The 9,367-nt window shown below is 47.8% G+C and overlaps 1 long non-coding RNA gene across 1 annotated transcript; it reads left to right on the forward strand.

Annotated features, from left to right (window-relative positions):
* Positions 1-410: 410 nt before the first annotated feature.
* On the forward strand, positions 411-9,005 carry LOC128575526 (uncharacterized). The gene is made up of 4 exons (XR_008377018.1): positions 411-448; positions 815-917; positions 8,470-8,594; positions 8,916-9,005. It is a non-coding gene; the product is annotated as an uncharacterized LOC128575526 (long non-coding RNA).
* Positions 9,006-9,367: the final 362 nt, after the last annotated feature.

Here is a 9,367-nt window from a genome sequence, read left to right on the forward strand (position 1 = left end):
ATTACGATTCATAACAGAATGACAAATTCATAACAGTAGCAAAATTACAGTTATGAAAGAGTAACAAAAATAATTTTATAGTTGGCGTCACCACAACATGAGGAACTATATTAAAGGGTCACAGCATTAGGAAGGTTGAGAACCACTGCCTTCACCGGAGTCAGTTTTGCCATTTGTAACTAAGAATCTTTGCTGCTCCAGTTAAGACTGGAAAGGTTAATACAACAGTGACCTCTGGAGACATCACAGCCAGCAGAGGAATGGAAAGTAGAGGCCTGATGGGGCAGTGCCAGCCTGGACAGGGGGCCCAGTCCCTTCTCCCTACCAAGGGGCGTGAGGAGAAGTTCAGGAGCTCACAGACTTGTCTGATCTTTATTCCAGGAGCAGCAGGACCTGCCAGAGATTCCCAAAACAGGCTGACAAGACCACAGAGGCCCCTGACAACAGAGTGAGGGATGGCTGGAAGCAGTGGGTTGGGGATGGCTGATAAATCAGCCAGAGATGTGCAGGGCAGGGGCGGGAGGGCGAATCAGAGATGACTCAGAGGTAGACCTGGCAGGTCTGGGACCTGGTGAGGAGGAGGAGGAGGGGGAGGGGAGATTGGCAGGGAGGGGGGCAGAAGGAGGCTGATTAGGGAGAGAGGAAGGAGCCAACAGCAGGAAGATGATAAGGGCCTGGAGCTTTCGCCTTCCCTGCGAAATTAAGTGATTGGATTTCAAGGCTTTGAGGAAATGGGAGGCAGCTGCTCCGGGACCTTGGGTTTGGCTTTATCAGCAGCATCATTCCAATGTGGCCGATCCTTCTGTGGTTTTAGGACTCACTAACTCAACGCTCTTTCCCTCCTGTGGAATGTGGAGGCTTCACACTGGAGACTGCTGGGGTTTGCCGCAGCTGGTAACAATCCCCTTTTCCCCCAGGTAAGTTTATAACAATAACAGTGATGATATTTAACATTCTGAAGCGCTTCCTCTGGGCCTGATGCTCTGCTAAGGCCTCACACCTCTTTTTTTTTCTTGATACAGAGTCTCACTCTGTCACCCTGGGTAGAGTGCTGTTGGTCTGGGGTCATCATAGCTCACAGCAACCTCAAACTCCTGGGCTCAGACAATCCTTCTGCCTCAGCCTCCCAAGTAGCTGGGACTACAGGCACCAGCCACAGCACCCGGCTAGTTTTTCCTATTTTTATCAGAGACGGAGTCTTGTTCTTGCTTAGGCTGGGCTCAAACTCCTGAGCTCAAGCAATCTAACTGCCTCCGCTTCCCGAAGTGCTAGGATTTCATACCATCCCTTTTAACTTACATTTAAAATCAATATTCCAGGAGGTAAACCCCAAATTGTCCCTATTTTGCAGAGTGATTAAGAGCTACGTAGGAGCCCAGGCAGACAGAAACCAAAGTATCATTTTATTTCTGTTTTTATTATTATTTTTAATTGACAGGTAATAATTGCCCTATTTATGGGGCACAGTGTGGTATTTTGATACCTGCAAACAATGTGTAATGATTGAATCAAGCCAACTGGCAAGTCCATCACCTCAAACATTTGTCATTTTTTTTTTTTTGTCACCCTTGGTAGAGTGCAGGGGCATCATAGCTCACAGTAATCTCAAACTCTTGGGACTCTTGTCTCAGCCTCCCAAGTAGCTGGGACTATAGGCAACTGCCACAACACCTGGCTAGTTTTTCTATTTGTAAAGGTGGTGTCTCGCTGTGCTCAAGTTGGTCTTGAACGCTGAGCTCAGGCAATCCACCCACCTCTGCCTCCCAGAGTGCTGGAATTACAGGCATGAGCCACCACACCTGGCCCCTTTATCATTTTTTTGTGTTGGGAACATTCAAAACAAAGCATCGCTTTTATTATTGAATGAAGGGGCTTCCACAGGGCACGGCTTGCCTCTCCAGGGCTCCCCTAAGGTGGGAAGCCCCAGGCAGCACTTGGCCACATCTAGGCCTCCTGCACTGCACTGTGGAGACCTGTTCTAGCCACCCGCCGAGCATGGACAGGGGCCCAGGCCCTTCTCCCAGATGCACTGATTGTGGGAGCAGTCCTGTCTGGGGGAAGGGGTGAGGAGGTCAAGAGAGGTCACCTGGGGCCCCTCCAGCCTGTTCCCTACTAGAGATGCTGCCCCAACCAGGGACAAAGGAAGCCTGATGTTTTCAAGGAGAGGTTAGACAAGGCAAAGACGGCATCTGGAAGGAAGGGAGGGTCCAAGTCTCAGAAGCCACAAGGAACACAGGGTGTGAGGACCGAGGGTCGTCAAAGGCCTTCAGAGCCATAAAGGTGGAGAGGAGGGGACAGACACCGACTTGTGGAGGACTTAGCATGAGTGGGACTTGGTTTGACCCCTCAGATGTGGGGGTGCTGGTTATTCCTTGGGTCATGGGCTGCTCGCTGAGGCCTAGATTGCAGGAGGAGAAACAGGCTGGGGAGAGAGGGGATGAGGTTGGTTTTGAGATGATGTGTTTGGCCTTCTGATCACCGGGAGCAGATAGTGACTGGAAGTGCACGTTGGAATCACTAGCACGTTCCACACCCAACATGCGCTGGCAGCGTTCCCAAGTGCTGAGGAGGAGGACAGGGACGGATCACATTCCTGCCCACATGGGGGTTGGGGTCAGTGCGTACCACAAAGACACGTGAACAAGTACGTGTGTGGTGATGGGTTACTCCAGGGGTCATGGGAGGATAGCGGGACCTAGGGAAAGTATCTACTGGGGTGGAAGGAGACAACCATCGCCAGAGGAGAGACCCCAGACAACATATGCAAAGGCCCTGTGGCAGGGGGACGTTGGTCTGCCCAGGGAGCCAAAATAAGGCCAGAGTGGTGGACGGTGATGACCGCAGAGGACAAAGTTGAAGGGTTAGGCGGGGCCGGTCATGCTGACCATGTTTGGGGTTTATTCTAGGTCCTACAGGAAGTTATCTTAGAGATTTATGCCCGGAGTGAGGAGAGGCTCCTGTAATAGTTCAGATGTGAGATTCTGGGACTTGGTGTAGAGTAATGGCTGTGGAGAGAAAGCAAGAGACGGGGGGGATTTGAGAAATGCTGTATTTTGGAGTCAGAACCAGTAAGCCTTGGTGCTGAAGGGAATTCAAGAGTGAGGGAGAAGGAAGCAACAGGAACGCCAGGTCTAATTTGAGAACCTGCCAAAGGGGGTTCCCTCCAGCGGACAGAGGGAGGCAGGAGCCAGCAGGCGATCCACAAACTACCTGGTCTACCTGGGCTTTGTGAGGCAGGGGGGATGTGGGACGGGGGGTGCCAAATAGATGATTGGAGTTGTGGGTCTGGAGCGTGGACCGGATGTCAGGGCCACAGGTAGAAACTTGGAAGATACCAGCTTACTGACGAAGTGTAAAGTCATGGGGACACAGGGTACAGCAGAAGGTATGAGGTCACGAGAGAAAAAGCAAAATCCCAGGCCTGGGAGCCCACCACCTAGAGGCTGAGCAGGGGCGGGGGTGGGGGGTCTCCAGGGGAGGAGCTGGTGCTCAAAGCAATGGGAGTTGGAGTGGGGAAGTCACCCCAGAGAAAAGGATGGAGTGCCTCTAAGTATTTGAGAAGTAAGCATGTGTAAGAGCAGATTTATTTCATCTTCACCTACAGTAGGGTCTCTCGCTTAACACCAGGAAAAATTGCCCAAATCCAGCTCAAATTGCTGGCATGATGCGTTGGGAGTCGCCCCAGATGGGCACTTGGAGGAGGTGACCTGTCATCCCTGAGACTATATTATCCTGGTTCTAGTTTCTGTCCAGAACAAGGGAGGAAATGGTTTTGCTTCCGGTAGAAGCTAGCTTTTAATAAAACCAGAAGCCACTTGATCCAGCCACTGTACACATATCCACCGAGCTCCTGCCATGTGCTGGCCCTGGGCGAGGTGGGGAAGAGCTCCTGACTAAACTACCCTCACGGAGTCTGGGGTGAGCTCCCTAGAGGGTGTGCACAGTCATCTTTTATCAGCAGAGTAAAGTCAGCCGTCATTTTCATAGTTTCACATCGGTCACTGGAGAATAGCAAAAATCAGCGTTGAAAAAGAAGAATGAATCAGTGTAACGGCACAGCAGACACAAAACACGTGGGCTCTAGCACTTAGGAAACGGTTAGAGACTCAGATAGATATGTAACTGTCCCACGCTCTCAAGCAAAACTTCCCTTTTCATCAAAAGAAAGACACATTCCGTGTGTTGGCCACTGATGCAACCCGCAGTGCTGAGGGCGGTCAGTGGGGGAGTTTCGATTCTGAGTAACTTGGGGCACAGATGCTCCCTTCATCCCGCCCCAGCCTCCTGGAAGCCGTGTGTCTGCCCAGGGGAAGTGTGTGATGTGATTCATGGTCGTGCCTCACTCCTGATCTTTTTCTATGACCCCCCACGTGGGTTCTTTATTTGTCCTTGTCACCCCTCTATCAAATGTTACAGCAGCTCCTGTGTGCAGACTCTAGTTGGGCCTGGGGGAAGGGAGGGTGGGGCCCGCCCAGACTGGCCTGGCCCTAGGAGAGCGTGTCAGGGCTCTGAGTGCAAGAGACAGAAATTAGTGAGAAAGGGGGCTGGAGGAGGGCACAGGGAGCCCACGGGATGGAAGGGACAGCTGAACACACACAAGGGTGGAGACAAGAGAGCCCGCAGGACTGAGGGGACAGGAGTAGGGGGAGGGGGTAAGGTGGGAAGGAGTGGGGGCAGGGGAGGGAGCACAAGAGTGAGGGGGATGAGGGCACAGGAGTGAGGGGGTGGGGACGGAGGTGACGCTGTCTTCTGTTGTCTTTGAAATAAATCTGCTCTATTGCTGTGTTGCAAATTTGAATGCCACCTGTGCATACAAGGGTCAAATTCCAGAGGGAAGAAAGGAGGGCCTGATTGGTGGTGCTTTTTGCTACACCCGCTGGGAAGATGCACCTGCTTACACCCTGGGGGGAACGCCCCACCCCCCAGGTGGGGGCAGAGGGGGAGGTCATTTCTCCTGTGGGGATGACTTGATAAAGGCCATGAAGGACGAAAGGGGGCACCTCTCCTTGTGATGGCATGGTGAGAAGGTGCTAGGGTTCAGGGTGGGGAGCTGGTCCAGGGGAAGGACAGCCTGGAGGTCCCTGCCTAGGGGAGGGCATGAGTGTCAGGCCATGGTGTGCTGTTTGGATTTTTTGTTTGGATTTTGCTAAGCCATAGAAAGATCTCTAAAAAGAAATAACAGGATCTGATTGTCATTTCTCAAGAACGAGCTGTCAGCAGAGTAAATGCACTTTGAAGGCCCAAGTGGTTCTGGGCTGTGATTGAGGATGGAAGTGAGGTCTGAGGCTGGGGGAGATTGTAGGTTATTATGGGAAAGAGGAAACCAGTGTCACAGATGCAGGGGGCCGGGGATGCAGAGAGCTAGTCATCTGAGAGGAAGAAGCAGCTGGTGCCCTGGAACCAAGTCCAACATTCAGGGAGTCCTTGAAGGTGGGGAGGAGGCCGCAGACCAGGGGAGGTGGTCCATGGGACAGGAAGGAGGAAGACACCCCTGGCTCCTAGAGGCTCCGTTAGTTAGGTCCAAAGTCTGTCCAGGCCGAGGCAGGCCCAAAGCAGCAGCAGTCCCCAAGAAGACTGCAGAAGCCGAGCTGTCTCTCTCTGTGCCCCTGGTTTTGCCTTCATGCCAGGATGGAACCAACAGGCAAAGACCCACACATCCTGGAGGGTGTTGACCAAAGCAGGTGCAGAGTCTTCCTGGCCCCTGGAAAGGGCTGCAGGGCTAGAACACAGAGTTTGCTTCGAGGGAGGCTTCCTGTTCATCCTGCAGACAGACTGCACACACACAGGAAGCTCTGCGTCCAAAGACGTTCATCAAGGCATTGTTTGTAACAGTGGACGGACCAATAAACAGGGAGGCAGCCTCGGGACCTGGCCGAACACTCGTGGGTACCATAGGGTGAACGCTCTGCAGCTGTGGAAGAGAGTGAAGTGGACCAATACAGAATAAGGTCCAAATACTTATTTGAAAAAAAAAGGAAATTGTAGAATGGTATATAGGGTGTGACCTCTGTATGTGACAAAACAGGGGCCTAAAATCACGTACATGGCAAATTTCTAGAAGGAAAGAAAATATTAACAGTGGCTGCATCTGAAGGCTAGAGCTGAGGTTGGGAAGGGACATTTCTACTTTTCACCTATTTGATTTCTGTTTCTTTGAGCATATCTAATGTCTACATGTACAATAAGAGTATTAATTCATAAAAGCTGCTTTTAAAACCAGGCTAAGACTGGGCGAGGTGGCTCACACCTATAATCCTAGCACTCTGGGATGCTGAGGGGGGTGGATTGCTTGAGCTCAGGAGTTGGAGACCAGCCTGAGGAAGAGCGAGACCCCATGTCTACTAAAAATAGAAAAACTGAGGCAAGAGGATCGCTTGAGCCCAAGAGTTGGAGGTTGCTGTGAGCTATGATGGCATAGCACTCTGCTGAGGGGGACAGCTAAAAAAAACGAAAACAACAAAAACAACAGGCTAAAGAATCATAACATACTAGAAATAGCCCATAATTAGACAAATATCCACCCTTAAAGATTAAATGAGAAACTTCCTTTAATGTCAGACATGAGAGAGTCACACCCCCGACACCACTTCCATGGGACCATGTGACAGATTCAGATCCGAACCTGTGCGTTCACAACAGAAAAAGAGAAAAAAGCCACAAGGTGGAAAGAATAAAGCTGACATAGTTCATAGATAATATGATCTCATCTGCATAGAAATCCAGGGGAATTTGGGGGCTAATACATTTTTTTGGAACTCAGAGAGTTTGTCATGGTTGCTGGATTTCAGATTAATATATGAAATTCAAGTGTATTCCTATACACTACGCAGAATGTCATTTTTAAATTACAATTTATGAGAGCAAATTATATAAACAAAGAATAAATGTAAATGTATTTTATAAAGAAAATGATAAAGCTATAGTTATAAAATTGTATATGTAAATTGCATAATTTATAAAATAGGTGAGTTGAAACATTAAGGGGTGAGCTGTATACTATCTTCATGAACAGGAATATTCGATCTCTTATAAAGATGTCAGTACACATCATGTTAATAGATTAGATTAGTTCAATGCAGTACGATCAAAAACCCAAAAGGATCCGTACATGTGAAATTTACTAAATGTAGAATATAAATGTCTTAACACAATAACTAAGAAAATGCCATGAAGGCTATATTAACCCGTTTGATGAAAATATTTCAAAGTGTGTATAAAGCCAGCACCTTGTATCCCGTGATTGCATTAATGTACACAGCTATGATTTAATAATAATAATAATAAAAAGGATTTTTGAGGAATTAGTAAGTTTATCCTGAAGTTTAGAGAGAAAAGCAAATAGCCTAAACTATTTAAGATCATTTAGAAGAAAGACAAGATGAGAGATGAGGAATTTACCCTCCTAGATATGAGGACTTAAGAATTTGCAGAAATTAGGATTGTGATGTTGGCCCAAAAACAAAATAAAGGAACAGAGATCCAAAATAAACCCACACGTGATATATAGATATTACATACCGTGATATAGATGGCATAAATTAGTGATAAAAGAACGAACTAGTCAATTTCTGGTGCTGAATGATACAGGATAAGCAAATTAAATTCTTACTTCATACCAAACAGGAAAGTAAATTCCAAGTGAATTAAATGTACAAAGCAAGATTTGAAAATATTTAGAAGACAAGTTCGGAGGAATATTAAGAAAGCATTTCCTAACCAAGACAAAACAAACCATAAATATAAACATGGATAATTCCTTAAAAGTTAAAACTTTCCATTCATCCAACAACACAATGAAAACAAAAGGATAATACAAACCACAAACTGGGAAAAGATAAATGTGGTTTATACCCAACAAATTAGCATTTAGAATTTACTAAGAACTATAAGTAATTAGGTAGAAGAAGCCAGGTGTAGTGACTCACACCTGTAATCCTAGCACTTTGGGAGGCCAAGCCAGGAGGATCACTTGAGCCCAGGAGTAGGAGATTGCAGTGAGTTATGAGGACGCCACTGCACTCTAGCTGGGGCAAAGTTTGAAGACACGCACAACATATGATGCACATTGACAGATACGTATGTTTGTAGTAACCGAATAAAAATATGAATGGAAATAACCAAATGCAGTAAAGAAGTGCCCACTGGGCAAACGGGGACCAGGCTCAGGGAGGGGTTACATATGAGGCCTCCCTGGCACCGTTACTGTTGTATTTCTTGAAATGACAGAACATGCAAACGTGGAAAAATTATTACGAAGTTGGATGGTGGGTACATGCATGTTGATTGTATTCTTTCATGGTATTTTTCAGTATTGCTGGAAATATTTCCAGATTTCAAAAACCAAAGCCCTCGCCCTAGGTCTCCTGGTCAGGCCGTATCACCCTGGACAAGTCCCCTCTCCTCTGTGCATTGCTGTTCTCTTTTGTAAAGTTCAGAATCACATGAGAGGGTCTGCTGCGTCCCTTCCAGAATTCGATGACCCATCAACTAAATTAAAATTCTGACCGTGCTTCCACATGGATGAATCCAGAACACGCGATGCTGAGTGGAGGAGGCCAGAGGCAAAGGATGGCAGGTTGTACAATCCCATTCACGTGAGTATCTGGGATGGGCGAATCCAGAGGTGGGAAATAGATGCATCATTGCCAGGGGCTGGGGACTGTTGGGGGGGGGGGCAGATGATGGCTGAGGGTTTCTCTTTGAGAAGATGGAAATGTTCTATAATTGATCATGGTGGTGGTTGCACAACTCAATGAATACACTAAAAAGTATAGAATGGTACCTTTAAATGGGTGAGCTGTATAGCATGTGAATTACGTATCAGTAAAATGGCTCCAAAGAAAAGCTTCCATTTTCCAAGACAAAACCAAAAAAAAACCCTCCGTGGTCTTACTCTGTAAATATCCACTTTGCAGCCATGCCGAGGCATCCATCAACGTCGTCGCTGGGACGGCCGATTAGATAAATCAGGGGCTGGTAACTAACTCACTTCTGCTGCACCTGAGCTGGTCTTTTCAACTGCTCAGATTTGGAGAAGGGAGAGAGAACCTGGACTCCGGTTTCCCTCAGGGAGTTTGCCTGGGGGAGTACGCAGTAGAATGCCCTGCTGATGAAAGCACACACAGGCCGTCACCTCTACAGTGAAGGCAGAGAGGAAGTGAGACTCTGACTCTTGCGGGTGTCATTGCTACCAAATAAGTAAGAGAAAAACACTGGTGGCAAATGGGATGTTAGATTTTCTTGCAACCGAGTTCTAGTTCTAACATGAAAGTACAGTAGCTTGGGTTGGTTTCACAACCAAGGGAGTCTGTTTCCAACTGTAAAAGTGATTTGGTGCCGGGTATCAATTTTATGGCCTTCCCTGGGG

This window comes from Nycticebus coucang, chromosome 22 (genome assembly GCF_027406575.1).
Source record: "Nycticebus coucang isolate mNycCou1 chromosome 22, mNycCou1.pri, whole genome shotgun sequence".
In the NCBI taxonomy this organism is placed as follows: domain Eukaryota; kingdom Metazoa; phylum Chordata; class Mammalia; order Primates; family Lorisidae; genus Nycticebus; species Nycticebus coucang.